At 32.0% G+C, this 18751-nt stretch overlaps 1 long non-coding RNA gene across 1 annotated transcript; it reads right to left on the reverse strand.

The window, feature by feature from the left end:
* Positions 1 to 380: 380 nt before the first annotated feature.
* LOC132727161 (uncharacterized) lies at positions 381 to 12200 on the reverse strand. The gene is made up of 5 exons (XR_009625300.1): positions 10976 to 12200; positions 3860 to 3958; positions 2733 to 2934; positions 1235 to 1912; positions 381 to 981 (listed from the first exon to the last, which is right to left on the reverse strand). It is a non-coding gene; the product is annotated as an uncharacterized LOC132727161 (long non-coding RNA).
* Positions 12201 to 18751: the final 6551 nt, after the last annotated feature.

Below are 18751 nucleotides of genomic sequence, written 5' to 3' on the forward strand. Positions count from 1 at the left end.
TTCTTTGAAACTTTCTTGCTACATGTAGAATAGGTTCAGTTCTGATTTTAAAGCCTCATTCTCCGACAACACTCTCTGAATTTCAGTATTATTATTTAATGCTTTCCAGCGTTTTATTGTAATATATCATATGATTATATTCTGATAAACGGGCACTAGTGAAATTTATAAAGTATAATTTTCACTGTAGCCGGACTATATATCTGAATGCAGATGAAAGAAAATCATTAAACTAAATGGAATAACAGGCAGAAATAAATGCTGTCATGCGTAAATTTTGCTTCTTTAGGGAAATAAAGTCGATGTCATCATACATAATGTTAAAAATGTAACAAAATTAGATAAGTGTAACAGACCTATACTTCAAAATTGATGATGTGACGTCATGATGTGATGACGTCACAAGGGAGAATGCGTGACGTTACATGGCGAAATTAGTAAAAAGTACTTAATATCACTTAAAAACCATGAAATAAAACGAAAATTTATTTATTTTACATACAAGATTGAAATATATTTCATTTGTGAAGGTACACCAGCTATTATATTTTCACTTGTTGCTACGCCACTTGTGAAAATATTGCATCTGGTGTTCACTCAGTGAAATTATATTTCAATCTTACATGCAAAACAAACAAATATCCTCTATATTTTACTATCTCATTCATTTTATGTTTCTTGATCATTTTCCTTACATGGTTGTAAAGACTTCCCAGGGCCTTCTGTTTTCCCTTTCCAAGTAAATGTACAAGTCTCTGTTTCTACTTCATTGAATTCAAAAATTACTGATTCGCTGGACAATGTTAAGCTGTCAGTGTGTCACAATGTGTTGTAAATTTAAAATGAAATAAATGAACTCTAAATTACCTTTTACTATCCGTTTCAATCTTTTTTTTTTCTTCAACACTGATTTTGTTGGAGTCATAGCACCATCTAAATTAAGCGTAGGATCTGAGCGATGATACATAGATGCAGGTTTTCCTGAAACAGTCAAATATTCAAAAATTTAGTTTCAAAAATAACATGAGAAATAGGTTTTCATATGCATCTGGATCTATTATTTAATGTAAGACAGAATTGTTGATGTCGGAGATGACGGCGCATTGGGCCAACTGTTGTATGTACATTTCGCTCCAGATTTACCTTACATTTACTTTTTTTACTCAATAATTTTATATTTTGCAGAAATAAATAACACGAAGCTTCATATATTATTTTATATGATTTGACAAACCTTTCAGGAAATGATTGGAGCAAATTTTAGAATACTTCGTCGGCGCATCTTTTTGCTTTATGTTAGAAATCCACAGTATTCGTTGCTCTTCTGTCAAACTCTTCGTAAATTCTCCTTCTCATTCTCTGACAGATGGAATTGAATAAAATCCCAAGCTACACCTTTGGTTTGCACGATTACTGCAACCATTAACCGAACAAGAAATTACCATTTCTGTTCTAAATTTAGATTGTTTACATATAGGTCCATTGAACCATTGAACTGTATTGTTTGCCAATCAAAATGGCGGCCACGGCAGACGGATGATGGGAAGTCATGACATCACATGAAAACTATCTACAAATAACAGGCCAGACTGCATATCTATAAACTCTGGCCAGACAACTGGTCTCTAATTGGAGCTTCTTCATTGAAATTTCAATCAGTAGCAATGTATGTTTTTAACATGAATTGCGCACAGTTTAGGTTAAAAATCATGACAAAATAAATATCTTTCACCTGTATCCACACAAAACCAAAGTCATAGTAGAGTAAATCATTTGAACAAGTGCTTGGGTACCAGAATGGTGGTCTAATTATGTTGGTTTCCGGATTTAATGTTGCGTTTTGTCTGATCTTATAGTGGACATGCCACTGCAGTGTGTACATGTGATCATTTAACTTCTCGAAAAACCAGCCCTGAAGTATAACAATAAAAATATGCTATCAGTTATTAATGATAAAATTATATACATGTAGGTAAAACATTAAGAAATTAAACTGCTTTATAAGGTATTATAAACATTACATCACATGCTCTAGACAAAATAATTTACTATGAAAAATAACAAAGAGCAATAACTCCAACATTATACAAAATAAAGTTCTAGTTCTTTTTTCACTTCTTTATGAGATTTATCCACCAATAAAGTTTCATAACACTTATAACTTTTGAATTATGCCACAGTAAAAAGTAATATAAAAAAATACAAAGAGTTATTAAACCAAAATTATGCAAAAAAAGAGTTGTGATTCTTGTGTACTATATTTTTGTAATAATATCTATCCATCTATGAAGTTTCAAAATTGACAAAGGCAAATTACTTAAGCAAAAGAGAGTTATTGTTCTTGAGTTATGCCTCATTCAAAATTTGCTTATCTATAAAGTTTAAGTTTCCGTTCCTTGTTGAGATATGCTCTGTACAAAAAAAAAATTAAAAAAAATTTCCAAGGGCAATAACTCCAATTATATGCAAAGGAATTATCATTTTTAAGCAAGGAACAAAAAGATGTTTATCCATCTAGTTAGTTTTAAGTTGATACAACAAACAGCTTTTGAATAACGCTCTAGACAAATAAAACCCAACATCTTTATGCGGAAATTATTATTCTGCATTCACAAACACAAAAACATTAATTTTGTATTTGAAATTATAACTTGAGTCAGATGTGTCGCCTTGTTAACAGTATTAGTAGTTAGTTAGGCATTTTAAGGCGACATAAAAAGTGAATAACAAACCTGCCACAACGGTGACATTATCCTGGAACTGTCTGATTAAGAAATAATATTCTAGTTCATCCTCAGTACTGAAGCTAGTGAAGATGTTCATATCTACATCTTTCACCAGGTTTAGTCAAGTACAGGCCATATTGTCCAGAAATGAGAACACTTGACTCATTGTTGAAATTTCCTCCTTGTCCATTCAAGCAAGGTCTTCACTCTGAAATATATTTTCCCTGTTTCCCAGCATTGTGTTTAACATTAATTTCAAGTTATTATTAAATGCCATAGGAACAATGCTAAAATTAATCTGGAAAATGAAAGATTCCTTTAGAGCAATTAAAACTAACAGGTAACAAGAGCTGTCGGTAGGACAGCAACGCTCGACTATTCTTAGTGCTTGATAGCAAAAAAATGCTTGATACAGTTACCTCCTCCTGTTTACAGGTTGGGGTCATGATGGTGAACAAGTGTGCAAAGTTTCAAAGCCATATGTCAATGGACTTTGAAAATATATGAACTATTACAAAAACTTTAACATAAATTCTAAGTCAAAAAAGGGGCATAATTCTGTCCAAATGCTTGATAGAGTTACCTCCTCCTGTCTACATGTTGGGGTCATGATGGTGAGCAAGTGTGCAAAGTTTCAAAGCCATATGTCAATGGACTTTGAAAATATTTGAACTATTACAAAAACTTTAACGTAAATTCTAAGTCGAAAAAGGGGCATAATTCTGTCAAAATGCTTGATAGAGTTACCTCCTCCTGTCTACAGGTTGGGGTCATGATGGTGAACAAGTGTGCAAAGTTTCAAAGCCATATGTCAATGGACTTTGAAAATATTTGAACTATTACAAAAACTTTAACATAAGTGGTTACGCGACGCCGACGCTCGGGTGACTACAATAGCTCTACTTATTCTTATCGAATAGTCGAGCTAAAAATGAACACTTTGATTGAGATGAAGTGTTGGGCACCATTTAAAACTAATATTAAGTACAGTGCACCATTTTACACTGAGATGAACTAGTGGGCACCATTATATAGCTCACAGTTAACAAATGCCTTTGTGAGTATAAGATTTTCGAAAAAGGGGAAAAGCAACAAAATAAAACTTCTAAAATTTACATATAGGGCTAGTTCACCTGTAGAATATAAATCTGTTCACTAATATTCACAGACATCTTCTGCCACTTTTCAGCATAGTATGTTATATTACTGTACATTGCCATGCTTGAATTCACCTATAATAACAGATAGATTCAGATTTTTACAATAATTAGCACTCTTGGCAAAACTGGCAGCCATTTGGGGGTCATTATTCAAAACATGTATAATTGATAAAATAATGAAAATATGTTCACAATCAAGTGAACTGTCCAATTCTTTTACATAATATGATGAAATGTATTATTCCAACACCAATATCAACAAGATCTTTATCAGATTACTTGAAGACGACAGACTTGTGGGAGATTTTATCTTATCTGAAGCATAAATAGTAAACTTTGCTTATAACTCTATATATATACTCGGGGACCGCAAAATTTATATCATTATTATCTGGATATTGTTATAAACCGAGAATAAGAGGTTATCAATTTGAAAGTAAGAGTTGGAACCTCCCATTGGTATAAGCTGTATATTGTTATAAGTGGTATATTGTTATAAGCGGTATATTGTTATAAGCGGTATATTGTTATAAGCGGTGTATATTGTTATAAGTGGTATATTGTTACAAGTGGTATATTGCTATAAGTGGTATATTGTTATAAGCTGTGTATATTGTTATAAGTGGTATATTGTTACAAGTGGTATATTGTTATAAGTGGTATATTGTTATAAGTGGTATATTGCTACAAGTGGTATATTGCTATAAGTGGTATATTGTTATAAGCTGTGTATATTGTTATAAGTGGTATATTGTTACAAGTGGTATATTGCTATAAGTGGTATATTGTTATAAGTGGTATATTGCTATACAGACTTCCCGAAATACGTCGGTCCGACGGACATGTCCGATAAATTTTGATCAGGTCCGACGAGTTTTTATTCCGGATCGGTCCGACTGTCCGGCTTTTATCCAAGCCGCATGTTTACAAAATGGCGTCGCTAAAAGTGCCAAAACTTCGAAAAATAAAAAATCTACGTCAGAGGAACAGGCAGAACAGCAGTAAAAGGATAAAAAGAATAGACCTGAGACAAAATTTAATGAAAATTAGAAGCAAGACAGTGAATCGTTGGTGTATGATAGGGAGGAGATGAAAATGTGCTGTAAGAATGTGCCGATTTTTACGGCGAAAAAAAAAGTGTCTTAGAAATACAAACACTAGTTATTCTTTGATTTTGATCAATTTTATTTGGTCCGACAGATTTCGTTTCGGTCCGACAGATTTTCATGGTTTGTCAGACCGAATGTCTGACAGTTTTTTTCAACTTTCGGGAAGTCTGGCTATAAGCGGTATATTGTTATAAGCGGTATATTGTTATAAGCGGTGTTTATTGTTATAAGTGGTATATTGTTATAAGTGGTATATTGTTATAAGTGGTATATTGCATTAAGTGGTATATTGTAATAAGTGGTATATTGCTTTAAGTGGTATATTGTTATAAGTGGTATATTGCTATAAGTTGTATATTGTTATAAGCGGTATATTGCTATAAGCGGTATATTGTTATAAGCCGTGTATATTGTTATAAGTGGTATATTGTTATAAGTGGTATATTGCTATAAGTGGTATATTGTTATAAGTGGTATATTGCTATAAGTGGTATATTGTTATAAGCAGTATATTGCTTTAAGCGGTATATTGTTATAAGCGGTATATTGTTATAAGCTGTATATTGCTATAAGCGGTATATTGTTATAAGCGGTATATTGTTATAAGCTGTATATTGTTATAAGTGGTATATTGTTATAAGCGGTATATTGTTACAAGCGGTATATTGTTATAAGTGGTATATTGTTTTTAGTGGTATATTGGTGTAAGCATTATATTGTTATAAGTGGTATATTGGTGTAAGCGGTATATTGTTATAAGTGGTATATTGTTATAAGCAGTATATTGTTATAAGTGGTATATTGTTATAAGCGGTATATTGTTACAAGCGGTATATTGTTATAAGTGGTATATTGTTTTTAGTGGTATATTGGTGTAAGCATTATATTGTTATAAGTGGTATATTGTTATAAGTGGTATATTGTTATAAGTGGTATATTGTTATAAGCATTATATTGTTATAAGTGGAATATTGTTATAAGTGGTATATTGCTATAAGCGGTATATTGTTATAAGCGGTATATTGTTATAAGCTGTATATTGTTATAAGCAGTATATTGTTATAAGTGGTATATTGTTACAAGCGGTATATTGTTATAAGTGGTATATTGTTTTTAGTGGTATATTGGTGTAAGCATTATATTGTTATAAGTGGTATATTGGTGTAAGCGGTATATTGTTATAAGTGGTATATTGTTATAAGTGGTATATTGGTGTAAGCGGTATATTGTTATAAGTGGTATATTGTTATAAGCGTTATATTGTTATAAGTGGTATATTGGTGTAAGCATTATATTGTTATAAGTGGTATATTGGTGTAAGCGGTATATTGTTATAAGTGGTATATTGTTATAAGTGGTATATTGGTGTAAGCGGTATATTGTTATAAGTGGTATATTGTTATAAGCGTTATATTGTTATAAGTGGTATATTGGTGTAAGCATTATATTGTTATAAGTGGTATATTGGTGTAAGCGGTATATTGTTACAAGCGGTATATTGTTATAAGTGGTATATTGGTGTAAGCATTATATTGTTATAAGTGGTATATTGGTGTAAGCATTATATTGTTATAAGTGGTATATTGGTGTAAGCGGTATATTGTTACAAGCGGTATATTGTTATAAGTGGTATATTGTTTTTAGTGGTATATTGGTATAAGCATTATATTGTTATAAGTGGTATATTGGTGTAAGCATTATATTGTTATAAGTGGTATATTGTTATAAGTGGTATATTGTTTTTAGTGGTATATTGGTGTAAGCATTATATTGCTATAAGTGGTATATTGTTATAAGTGGTATATTGTTACAAGCGGTATATTGTTATAAGTGGTATATTGTTATAAGTGGTATATTGTTACAAGCGGTATATTGTTATAAGCAGTATATTGTTATAAGTGGTATATTGTTACAAGCGGTATATTGTTATAAGTGGTATATTGTTTTTAGTGGTATATTGGTGTAAGCATTATATTGTTATAAGTGGTATATTGTTATAAGTGGTATATTGTTTTTAGTGGTATATTGGTGTAAGCGGTATATTGTTATAAGTGGTATATTGTTATAAGCGTTATATTGTTATAAGTGGTAAATTGCTATAAGTAAAATGAGAGTAAAAATTTTTAATTTAAGTAAAGAATCAAGTTAAAATATCGAAATCAAAATCTGTCTTTCATTAATTTTATACTTCATATTAATTTGCAATAATACTGTTGCTATAAAAAGGTATTCCTCTATATATTGAGATATACTCTGGAACTCAGCCATTGTGTGGGGATGTACTATTTTCCGGTCTCTCCCGGTCTAGTTTGACCGAATTTATGAGAGACCGGCCAATAGTATCATATTTACTGGCCCGGTCAGTGCCGGTCTTGTAAACATTATTAGATCTTTCTAGATAAAAAATGGGTTGATATAATTATATAATAATAATAATAAAAATAATACATATTTCGTATACAGTGTGTTTCCTTTCAAATTATTTGTTTTTTATTATGTATTTTTTGTTGTTTAATTTTTTGTTGTATTAATTTATAATATAATTTTCATCAAAGATAAAAATGTAAAAGCGTATAAATTATGGGAAATGACATTAATTATTTTATTTGAGCATAAAATATTATAAATGAAAAAGCATGTTAATTGTGTGTAAGTCTGTTAATTGGGTAATTTTATAGCGGTTTGTTTATTTTTTCATTATTTAAAGGAACTCCACTTAAGTTTATAAGCATAAAAATACAAAATTTTATTTTCACATAGATAAACATGAGCACTTAAAACATAAATATTAATAAAATATAACCAAGAAATACATTGAAAATCATAATTATTTATTATGTTTGTGCTATTTTCAGTCTGATTTGAGTGAAAAGCGTTTAAACACTTTTCAATTTTAGGTCATTTTTCACTATTATAATAATTATTCTGGAAAAACGGAGCAAGCTAATGATCTGAAATTTTGCACATAAGTTATTAGTATAGATCTACATCAAATGGAGAAATAATCTCAAAAAATTATTTCCAGTCCTGTCATGTCATAGAAACCTCAGTGGAGTCCCTTTAATAAGTCCAGCATTAATATCATAACAAGTAATATAGAACAAAGAAAAAATTCCGGCCTGTAAATAGCGTCAAGCAAATGATGACAATATCTAAAAAGATAAAATTTTCAAATAAAAGAATTAAACAATTAAAGTATAATTAGTATTTTTGTATTATTATCTTCATTGAGATCAAACAGTGAAACAAAATTAAATAGATATGTGCAACACAAGTTAAATATTGTAAAATTTTACTAAGTCAAGGGAATCACTCTAAAAATACTAAAAATATCCACACAAAAGTACCCAGATGCACAACTACACATGCTGAGCAACATTTTTGTAAGGTTTCATGACTCTAGGTCAAATACTTTTTGAGTTATGAGCGACACAAGTTGAAAATTGCAAATTTTTACTAACTCAATTACACCTCTTAAAACTAGGGCTGGGGCGAGTATCTGAGTACTCTGATAATCACAAATCAAAATAAAAAATCCAGTATGAATATTTGTCAACCCAGAGATTGTGGATCGCGCTCTTATTTGTTTATATAAATTCACTGTTTCTCACACTATTAAAGTCTCAAAAAAACCCATTTTAGTATGAATTATGCGACGTTTACTTAAATACAATTTGCCGAATAAAGACAGGAAGTAAACAAACAAATAGCATGATGCTGAGCTAGGAAGTCATTAGTTTCAAAAAAGGAATCACTTTATCTTTATTGAGCACTATGTGTTTACATGAAAATAAATATTTTTAGTAGTTGCTGTATATAGATTTATGATAACATGACATCTATCGAAGAAGGTTTTATCTTTAATAATCCAAAATTTGCATATTTTCTCAAGTTAAGTCAGCGTGATGTCTGCAACAATGGCTGAAAATGAGTTTCGCCAATATTAAATTCCACCAGCAAAATTTACTTCCAATGTTTGGAAACATTTGTCTGTTCATGAATTAGTTATACCTGTACGGTCAGTTCACCGTGGTATGTTTCACAAATGGCCTTTTCCCCTTTTTTTTTTATTGAAATACTGTGAAATCATTTGTATTCGTGGGCATGAAATTTCGTGGTTTTATCAAAACGGGCATATTCGTGGGTTCTTAAATTCGTGGATTTTCATTTTCTTGTAAAAATAAATAAGAAATGGATATTAATCTTTCACTTAATCACTGCGCTCTTTTACTTACCGCGTGTATTAAACGGGCTTTTGCCCAATAAAATTTAACCCTTTGCCTCTGGAAAGTAACAAAAATTACTGCTGATAATTGACTGAAATTTAAAACACGTTTTTTGTGACATATATGCGCCCTTTAAATTGGGGCCCCCTAAAAAATTCGCAAATGTAAAACTCGCAAAAATTTAAAAACAACATCTCCCAAAATTTTTTAAAACCGGCGAAAAAAAATTTAAACACCCTGAATTAGGTCCAAAACTACAATTTAAACGTCACTTTGAAAAGTTTTTAATTTTAAATATGCATATAAATTTAAATACGAGTAAGTGGCTAAATACAGTTCCCAATATAGTATTTTTGCTTAGTTTAAAATAGGACGGTTTTCTTTAAATTTTTTCCCGGAAATAAGTCACACAAATACATATTGAAATTTTTTTTTTATTTAAATGGATCATATAAACACTAGTCGTATAAAGTTTTATCGGGGATAATTAATGCACTGGTTTCCCATATCTATTCAATTATGTCACGTATTCTGGCTAGCACAATCAAGTAGCCTACAACGATCAAGTAAGTCCGTCCCCCTGATGTTTATATGCGACAAACATTTGTGACAGCAAACTGAAGACAATACAATCGATTTTTCTTTCAAGTTTCTTAAGTATTGCAAAAAATAAACTATTTATGGATTTGATTTGTCACTGACCTGATTATTAGTATACATTCATACCACAAAAATCGGCCGGAAAAGTGCCGACGCATGTTGTGATACATGGAACAGAACATGGTAAGAAGTGTTTGTTGGGATAAAATTTCATTGGGTTGACCTATCCACGAAAAACCACAAAAATTCGTGCCCCACGAATAATGATGATTTCACAGTACCTAAGTATTACCAACTTGCTGGTGGAATTTTTTATATACTAATGCGCAACTCCTTTTCGAAAAACCTTTAAACCTAGTGTATATTTGTATATATGTTTAATGTTTAGTATTGTTTAAAGAAAAATAAACATGTTTTCAGAACGTATATTCATGTTTTTATGGGTGTCTTGATAATAAAACATTCGTGGTTCGATTCGTGAATCGTAAGTGCTGAATCGTGGATCGGATCTGATTGTCACTTATCAGATGATCCACACCCCTATTTAAAACAAGGTAACTTTTCTCCCCCTAGACACTTTAAAGCAGCAGATTTATGCTAATTTTCATGAAATTTTGAAAATGTATTAAGTGTAGTGAACTGAGAAAAAAGATTTCACATACAACCCATGTTAATAACAAAAGAGGTCAAAATAACCCTAACTGCGTTAATAACATTAGGTAGAAGTATGGTGAAAAATAATGCAAATCAGTGGTAAATCACACATAACATAATTTAAACAATGTAATTCATTTTAATATCTCCCTATTTCCATGATAATTAATCTTAATGTACACATGTACCTACAATGACTTGATTAAGGGGAGATAATCATATCATGAATAAAGCTTAAATTATTTAAATTGATAAAATTAAAGATACAGCAAAAAAAACAAAATGAAACTCAATTAAACAAATTTCCTTTATACTTCCCTCTTACACTGACACTCAAATAAATTTGTCTTAAAGATTAAGGCAACAGGTAAAAAATCCATTATAATACAAAATCCAGTCCACTTACAAATGGAGGCCAAATAAATATAAAAGGGAAGTAACTCATTAATATTTGGAAAAACTATCCGTTTAGGAAGTCTCTATATTAGTAAAATTTCAACCTGGTGTTGTTTTTCTCGAATACATTCACGTCATCGCCACAGAATTGCTGTAGAAAGGGTTAAATCCCCGCAGAGGGAAGTGGTTTCGTTGAGTTAAGTCCTGAAACGAAAGAAGAAAATACCATAAAATAGTTCTACAAATAGAAATCTACTTTATTTCTACAATTATATCCCAAATGTAAAAACCATTTTAATTATTTTATACGTCTGATGTCTTGTTAATGTTGATTTTTGTCAAAGTAAGAATAAAATCCGCATATAAATCATATAACGTAATCACGATTAAACAAAATCACGGGGGAGGGACTGTTACAAGAAGGATGGAGTTCTTATGATGACTTGTTAAAGAGTTCTTGTCATAACTGTCAGGGAGTTTATTGGAAAACTTTGGTATATTATGCGGTTGTAATGACATTTGCCGTTGTGGTGGTGTTGAAGGTTGCGGTTGCTGTTATGTTTTTGGTGTTGTTTGTGATTGTGGTGGAGGTGGCGGGTGCGGTTGGGTTGGCGGCATCACAGTTGTGCCGGCAGTTGCAGTTGTGGTGGCGGTTGTGGTGATGGTTGCGGTTCTGTTGGCGCTTGCGGTTGTGGTGGTATTCACAGTTGTGGTGGCGGTTGCGGTGATGGTTGCGGTTCTGTTGGCGCTTGCGGTTGTGGTTGTGGTGGTTGTTGTTGTATATATACACACATCACTAAATAATATATCGCGGGCTTAGCGCAAAACGGTTGTAACTCAACTTAAGCAAAGGAGCATGAAAAAACTTTTTAAAATTTTGTTAATGAATAAAAATGTTTCATTTTAGGAAAATATATACATTTTAGTTAAGGAATTAGAAACAAAATAAGACAAAAGAAGCAAATTATTTTTGAAAAAAGATATTTGAATAAGTTCAAGTTACAACCGTTTTGCAAATAAAATTTTGATAATTTGTTACATATTTTTTTGTGCAAAAGGGTAGTATCTCAAGTTACAACTGTTTTCCGCACAAATTTTGAGCAATTTTAATTATTTTCTTTGTGCAAAACGGAAGTATCTCAAACTCACATCTTATTTATAGGATGTAATAATTGGATAAAATAAAACATTACTTCTAAATCACATAAAATACATGTAGCCATTATAAAATAAGATTATAATATGTGCAAGTCATGTTTAGAATGATAAAAAATAATGAAAGTAAGAATAATCAGTAAAAGTTTGAAGAGAATGAATGTCCTCAATAGAGAATAATATAGCCTATACCACTTTATTTAAAAATATGTTATGGGATAAGCTAAAATTATTTTTTATGGTAATTATAAATTTATATGCTATTCTATAGAATGGTATAAATGCTATCTTAGGCACTTGTACATGTATTTCAAAATAAAAAGTAAGGTTAGCCACCCTTGCAGCTGCTGGGCATTTAATCCTTAATACCCCAATTGATATTATTAAATTACGGACTTCAATTTTAGCGAAATAATTCAAAATCTTTTAGATTTCAAAATGTTTTAAAGGATAATTATGCTGGCTCTGATCTTTACTGGTTGCATGATAGAATGTGTGACACCATTTGCAGGTTAAGAGTTTAAGCTGTAATATTTGAAAAATATTTGTTTGGAAATATGACAGAGACACCATAACAACTGTGAATACAAGGTCCTCATAATGTGTCTTGACTTAAAGCTACAGTCTCACTGACATCACTGCAGAGCCCTGGTAGACGTCCGGGGTGATTCGGGGCTCTTAGTAACCGGGAACAACCGGGGTACATCCGTTACACTGCCGACAACATCTGGGATGATCTGGGAACATCCGGCATTCGACCCTGGATGGAATAAAATATTTAATATCACCAGGGTGGTCCTGGATGATCCGGGAAGTAAAGCTTTGCAGGCTTCATCCTTAGCTCTGCCGGGAATAACCAGGGTTACACAGGGGAAGCACCGTAGCTGAGACTTCCGGCACAAACCGGGGATGATCTGGGGTATGATATAGCCAGTAGAGCCCCGGTGAATGCTGGCAGAGTACCGGTAAATGTCGGCAGAGTCCCAGAGGATGCCGGCAGAGCCCTGGAGGATGACGATGGAGCTACGGTTGATCCAGGTAGAGCTCCGGCAAAGCCCGGTTCATTTCAAAAGAATCACAACAATTTGCGATGATTGCACTTGTTTGTTTTAAAAACCCTTGCAATTTCCCTTCTATCCAGTATGGCATAAGGATTTTTCAGAAAATCATCATGAATTACTGTTCTGGAACAATAGATATTATATTAAATAAAAATTATGTTTCAATGTTAATCTTTTCGTGCGTTTAATTTTCAATCTACCAGGGGTCTGCCTGGATCGACCGGGGAAGCACCTGTATTAACCGTAGCTTCACCTGGGCTCTGCCTGGATGGTCCGGAGCGCATCCTGGTTGGTTAGTTGGGAATACCATAGTGCTGCCGGGGTTAGTGTGACTGCAACAATAATTTCACCCCAGTTGTCCCGGATCATACTGGTAACTTACCGGGGTTGGTCCTGGGCTCTGCCGGTAGTAAGTGAGACCACAGCTTAAAATTGATGGGTGCTGATAAATCAATTTCTACTTGTTATACCTTTCAATTTCAGTTATAATATCAATTACATGTACTTTGTCATTCTAGGAAGTTCATAAAATCTTAGAATACCTTTAAATTACATCAGCCCACTGACCAGTTCTCATTAAACTTGCAGAAGTTGTACATTCTATATCCCCAAAAAAAATTTTCTTTTACTTCTGGCATATTTTGGTTGGTTATATTGTCCAACAATATTGTCCTTGATCTTCATTAACTTTCATAAAGGTCATTGAATAAACACTTGTATCAAACGAATATATTGATATTTATTTGTTATCTTCACATGTCAGTAAGGTGAGGTATATTTGTATAGATGCCGGGCTACTGATCTGAAGGTCTCTGGTTTGATTCCTAACCAACACTGCGTTATGAAGTCACACTTTTTGTGCTTTTGTTTTTTTTTATTATAGCAAGAATTGAATTAATTTGAAATTGCTTTAATATATCTACTTTTAGGAGAACTTTTAAGTAAGGCTCCCACGTTTACAATTTTCTGTAAACGTTTACACGATTGCTAAGAACCGAAACGATACCGTTTAAACGGTGGTACCTCTATGTACTATACACACCATGTTTGAGTCGCCAAATGATGTCTTTCTTTCTATTTTTAATACATGTACAAATAAAGAATGTGCAGGGCTCATCACAATTGAGTCAGCACACATTTTTTGCATTGTAACCCCATAATTCTGTGTGGAGGGTTGTAAACAACCATTTTCCATTTGTTTACTTTGGAATAAACCACTAGAATCCATGATTACAGGCAATGATAAAGAAATTTTGTAAGACAATACAGTCATTTTGATTAAACGGTAAACAATATCGTAAACGTTTATGAATGAAAATCGAAACGAATCCGTTTAAACGTGTAATCGTGGGGGCCTTACTTTTAAGTAGTGTGGTGTTTCCTTTTGTTTTATCAAGATGACTTGTTTTCGTAAGTACTCTGACATACGGACGTTGGACAATCGTAAGTTTTTCTCTAGAACGCATATTTTTCAATGGTTTCTTGGTGACATTATGCAAACGTATATGGTTTATAGCGCATACACACTACAGAATGATGTAGTTAATATAAAAGTACACAGATAGAATACACAAAAAAAAATGATTTGCACAAGTTTAATTTACAGAAGGAGAGAAGGGCAATTTTAAAATTAAAAGAAATAAAGTGGCTGAACCAGGATTTGAACCTACGACTTTATAATGTCTATAATATCTTGAAGCAATGTCTTAATTACTGCTTGCGCTAAGAGGGATTCTTAATTAAGACCATTTAACAACTCGTTATATTATTAGTTATAAAGATTGTTGTCAGGTTATATGGCCCTATATAAACCGCTATTTGTAGGCGGGTTATATTGCAAACAGCCGTTTATATACCGCCATAATATTACTACCTGTCAACAATCTTTATAACGAATTTATAATACAGCAAGCATTATTTTTTAGAGAAAAAAGTAAGATGTTTTAATGAATCGACAGCTGCGAGCCGTGTATATAAAACTATATAAACGTCACGATTATCCAATGAAAAGCGACGTTACAAACATGCAGTATTATAAACATTCATTAAGATTAAGTAGATCAAAAGTTTACGGAATTTACTGGCTAGGGGGTCAAATGAAGAGTGCATGGTCAATATTGTTGGAAAAAAAAACATAGTCCCCTGTCTGTCTGTTAGTGAACAATTTGTTTATAAAAATAAACTGCTGAAATGTCCTGTAATGGATTTGCCCTGCTTTGTATTTTGGAAAAGTCAATCAAATCAATCAAATCAATATACAGGAAACTAAAATTGAGCTGTCTACAGTGCAGAAACCTGAACTGAGTGCACAGGTGAATCAAGCTGGCCTGGATCTATACTTGTGGCAAGAACTTATCACTTTTCTGTTCCAACATGTCAAGGGTTTACAACTTCATAAATTGTCCATAACAAACTAAAAATTACGGAATTAAAACTGGATGTTTATAAATATTTAAAACATGGTCCTCTTTCAAATTTGGTCTTACCCAGAATTTGTGATATATGAGTTTTAAATATGGTCTTTCTTTTAGGTAAATTCTACATTGTATGTGAATTAGAAGCTTTTAAAAGACTTCATATTATAAACTCTTAAGCTATGTTTTTGCTATTTCCATGTTTCAAGGCAGTGTCATTCTATTGTTCCTTTTTAAGTATGTCATTTGCCTCAATGGTTTAACAATGGTCTTGGTTCCTGCCACTTTGTCCATTCCCTTCTCAGTTTTTCCTCATTGTATTTTAAAGTGTGTCTTTAGTCTGTATAGTTGGAGATTACACCCCCACCTCCCTCCCTTCAATTTGGTCCCATATCCCCTTCCGTTCTTTTATCTTTAATTATACCTTTATGATATACTATGGTAGTTTTCTAAGCCATTCACAATAATAAATTAATAATATGGTTTTTGAGAATGTAAGATGCTTGTACAACAAGAAAATGGTGATCAATGTAATATAATTTGTCATAAAAGTAGCAAAATGTAATCAAAGCACTGGCAGTATTGACTTCCACAAAAAAATACTAATTCACTGTAACTGTACTTCTTTCAAAATTGCAAAAGATGAAAAAGATTGTTCAGGTAATTTGCCATGAGTAACTTTCTTGATAAGAACACTAAAAATTTAGAAGCTTTTGAGAAATAAAAATAAAAGCATTTCTGAAGCATTATGGGTCTGAGCTAGGTGGCTTCCATGAACAGACTTTGTGCCTGCAACAATTTAAGTTTTGCTACTATGAGCATAAACTGAAGATACTCTGAATTAAATCTACATGTACTTGCATTATTTTTTCAAAATATGGAAACGTTTGTCTGCCCTGTAAAAAATAAGTGTGGCGCTAATTTTCGACCCATAAGGGGCTAAATCTGTCCGCCTTGTTATTTTATAAACTGTTTGTGTTTTTGAGGTGGTGGGGGGGGGGAAATATGGACATTTGTCCTTCAATATATTTTTGAAAGTTATTTCATTTACTTAATATCAAACAATTGCTGATTGTGGCAGTGGATATTTTCATTTATTGGAAATTAATTTATGAGATTAAACCATAGTGTAATATACATTTAAGATTTCATGAAGATAATATAAAATCACAATTTAGTTGGATTTTTACCAATATTTAAGGTTTATTAGATATATTAAAAACAAAAAATCTTTTCTACTGTCTTTAAATCCTCCTTTTCATGTGATGATTCCACTAAGACAAACAGAAATGCTAATTTACTTCCATTGCACTATCAGAATTTTCAGCGCAAAAAAGGTTGTAACTTGAGATACAACCCTTTTGCGCTGAAAATTAAGAGCAATTTGAGATACAACCTTTTGACAAAATATTGATTTAACTTGTTAATTTCAGAATCCATTTAAAATACTTACTGAGGATATGCATAACCACAAAACACATTGAAATGTTAAAAAAATGGGTTATTTTGTTGGAAAAAATGGGAGTTACAAAAAACCGCTAAGCCCACGATATGGGTAACAATTATGGGCAAGATTTAGATTCAAACCATGCAATTTTAGCCACTTTCTACTTGACATTATTTATTCAATAATGAATAAGTTTTTAATGTAGTTTTTTCACCTTTTCTCCTCTTAGGTGAACTTCAACAGTTTCTCCAATAAGTTTTCAGCCTCCCTCTTTTTCTGATATAATTACAACTATTCTGTCATGGAATTCAAAACTTGGGTTCTGATATTACAACTATCTGTCAATGGATCACCAACTTGTTCTGATATAATTAACAACTGTCTAGTCAATGGATCAACACTTTGTTCTGGATCAACTTGTTATACACAACTATCTGGTCAATGGATCACACTTGTTCTGATATATACAACTATCTGTCAATGGATCACACTTGTTCTGATATATAACTATCTGTCAATGGATCACAACTTGTTCTGATTATATACAACTATCTGTCCAATGGATCACACTTGTTCTGATATATAAATATCTGTGTCAATGGATCACACTTGTTCTGATATATACAACTATCTGTCAATGGATCACACTTGTTCTGATATATACACTATCTGTCAATGGATCACACTTGTTCTGATATATACAACTATCTGTCAATGGATCACACTTATTCTGATATATTACAACTATCTGTCAATGGATCACACTTGTTCAGATATATACAGCTATCTGTCAATGGATCACACTTGTTCTGATATATACAGCTATCTGTCAATGGATCACACTTGTTTCTGATATATCAGCTATTCTGGTCAATGGATCACTCTTGTTCTGATATATATACAACTATCTGTCAATGGATCACACTTGTTTGATGATATAATACAACTATCTGTCAAATGGATCCACACTTGTTCTGATTATATACAGACTATCTGTCAATGGATCACCTTTTTCTGAATATATACAACTATCTGTCAATGGATCAAACTTGTTCTGATATATACACTATCTGTCAATGGATCAACACTTTTTTCTGATATATACAACTATCTGTCCAATGGATCACACTTTTCTGAATATATACAACTATCTGTCAATAGATCACACTTGTTCTGATATATACAACTATCTGTCAATGGATCAAACTTGTTCTGATATATACAAACTATCTGTCAATGGATCACACTTGTTCTGATATTATACAACTATCTGTCAATGGATCACACTTGTTCTGATATATACAACTATCTGTCAATGGGGATCACACTTGTTCTGATATATACAACTATCTGTCAATGGATCACACTTGTTCTGATAATATTACAATCTATCTGTCAATGGATCACACTTGTTCTGATATAAATACAAACTACTTGTTTCTGTCAAGGATCACAATTGTTCTGATATATACAACTATCTGTCAATGGATCACTCTTGTTCTGATATATACAACTATCTGTCAATGGATCACACTTGTTCTGATATATAGAAATATCTGTCAATGGATCACTACTTGTTCTGATATTATACAACTATCTGTCAATGGATCACAACTTGTTCTGATATATACGAACTATCTGTCAATGGGATCACACTTGTTCTGATATATACAACTATCTGTCAATGGATCACACTTGTTTCTGATATATAGAACTATCTGTCAATGGATCACACTTGTTTCTGAAATATACAACTATCTGTCAATGGATCACACTCACTTTTCTGATATAATAGAACATTTA

The sequence above is a fragment of the Ruditapes philippinarum genome, unplaced genomic scaffold, assembly GCF_026571515.1.
Source record: "Ruditapes philippinarum isolate M1 unplaced genomic scaffold, ASM2657151v2 ctg12792_1_1_1_1, whole genome shotgun sequence".
NCBI classification, from domain to species: Eukaryota; Metazoa; Mollusca; class Bivalvia; order Venerida; family Veneridae; genus Ruditapes; species Ruditapes philippinarum.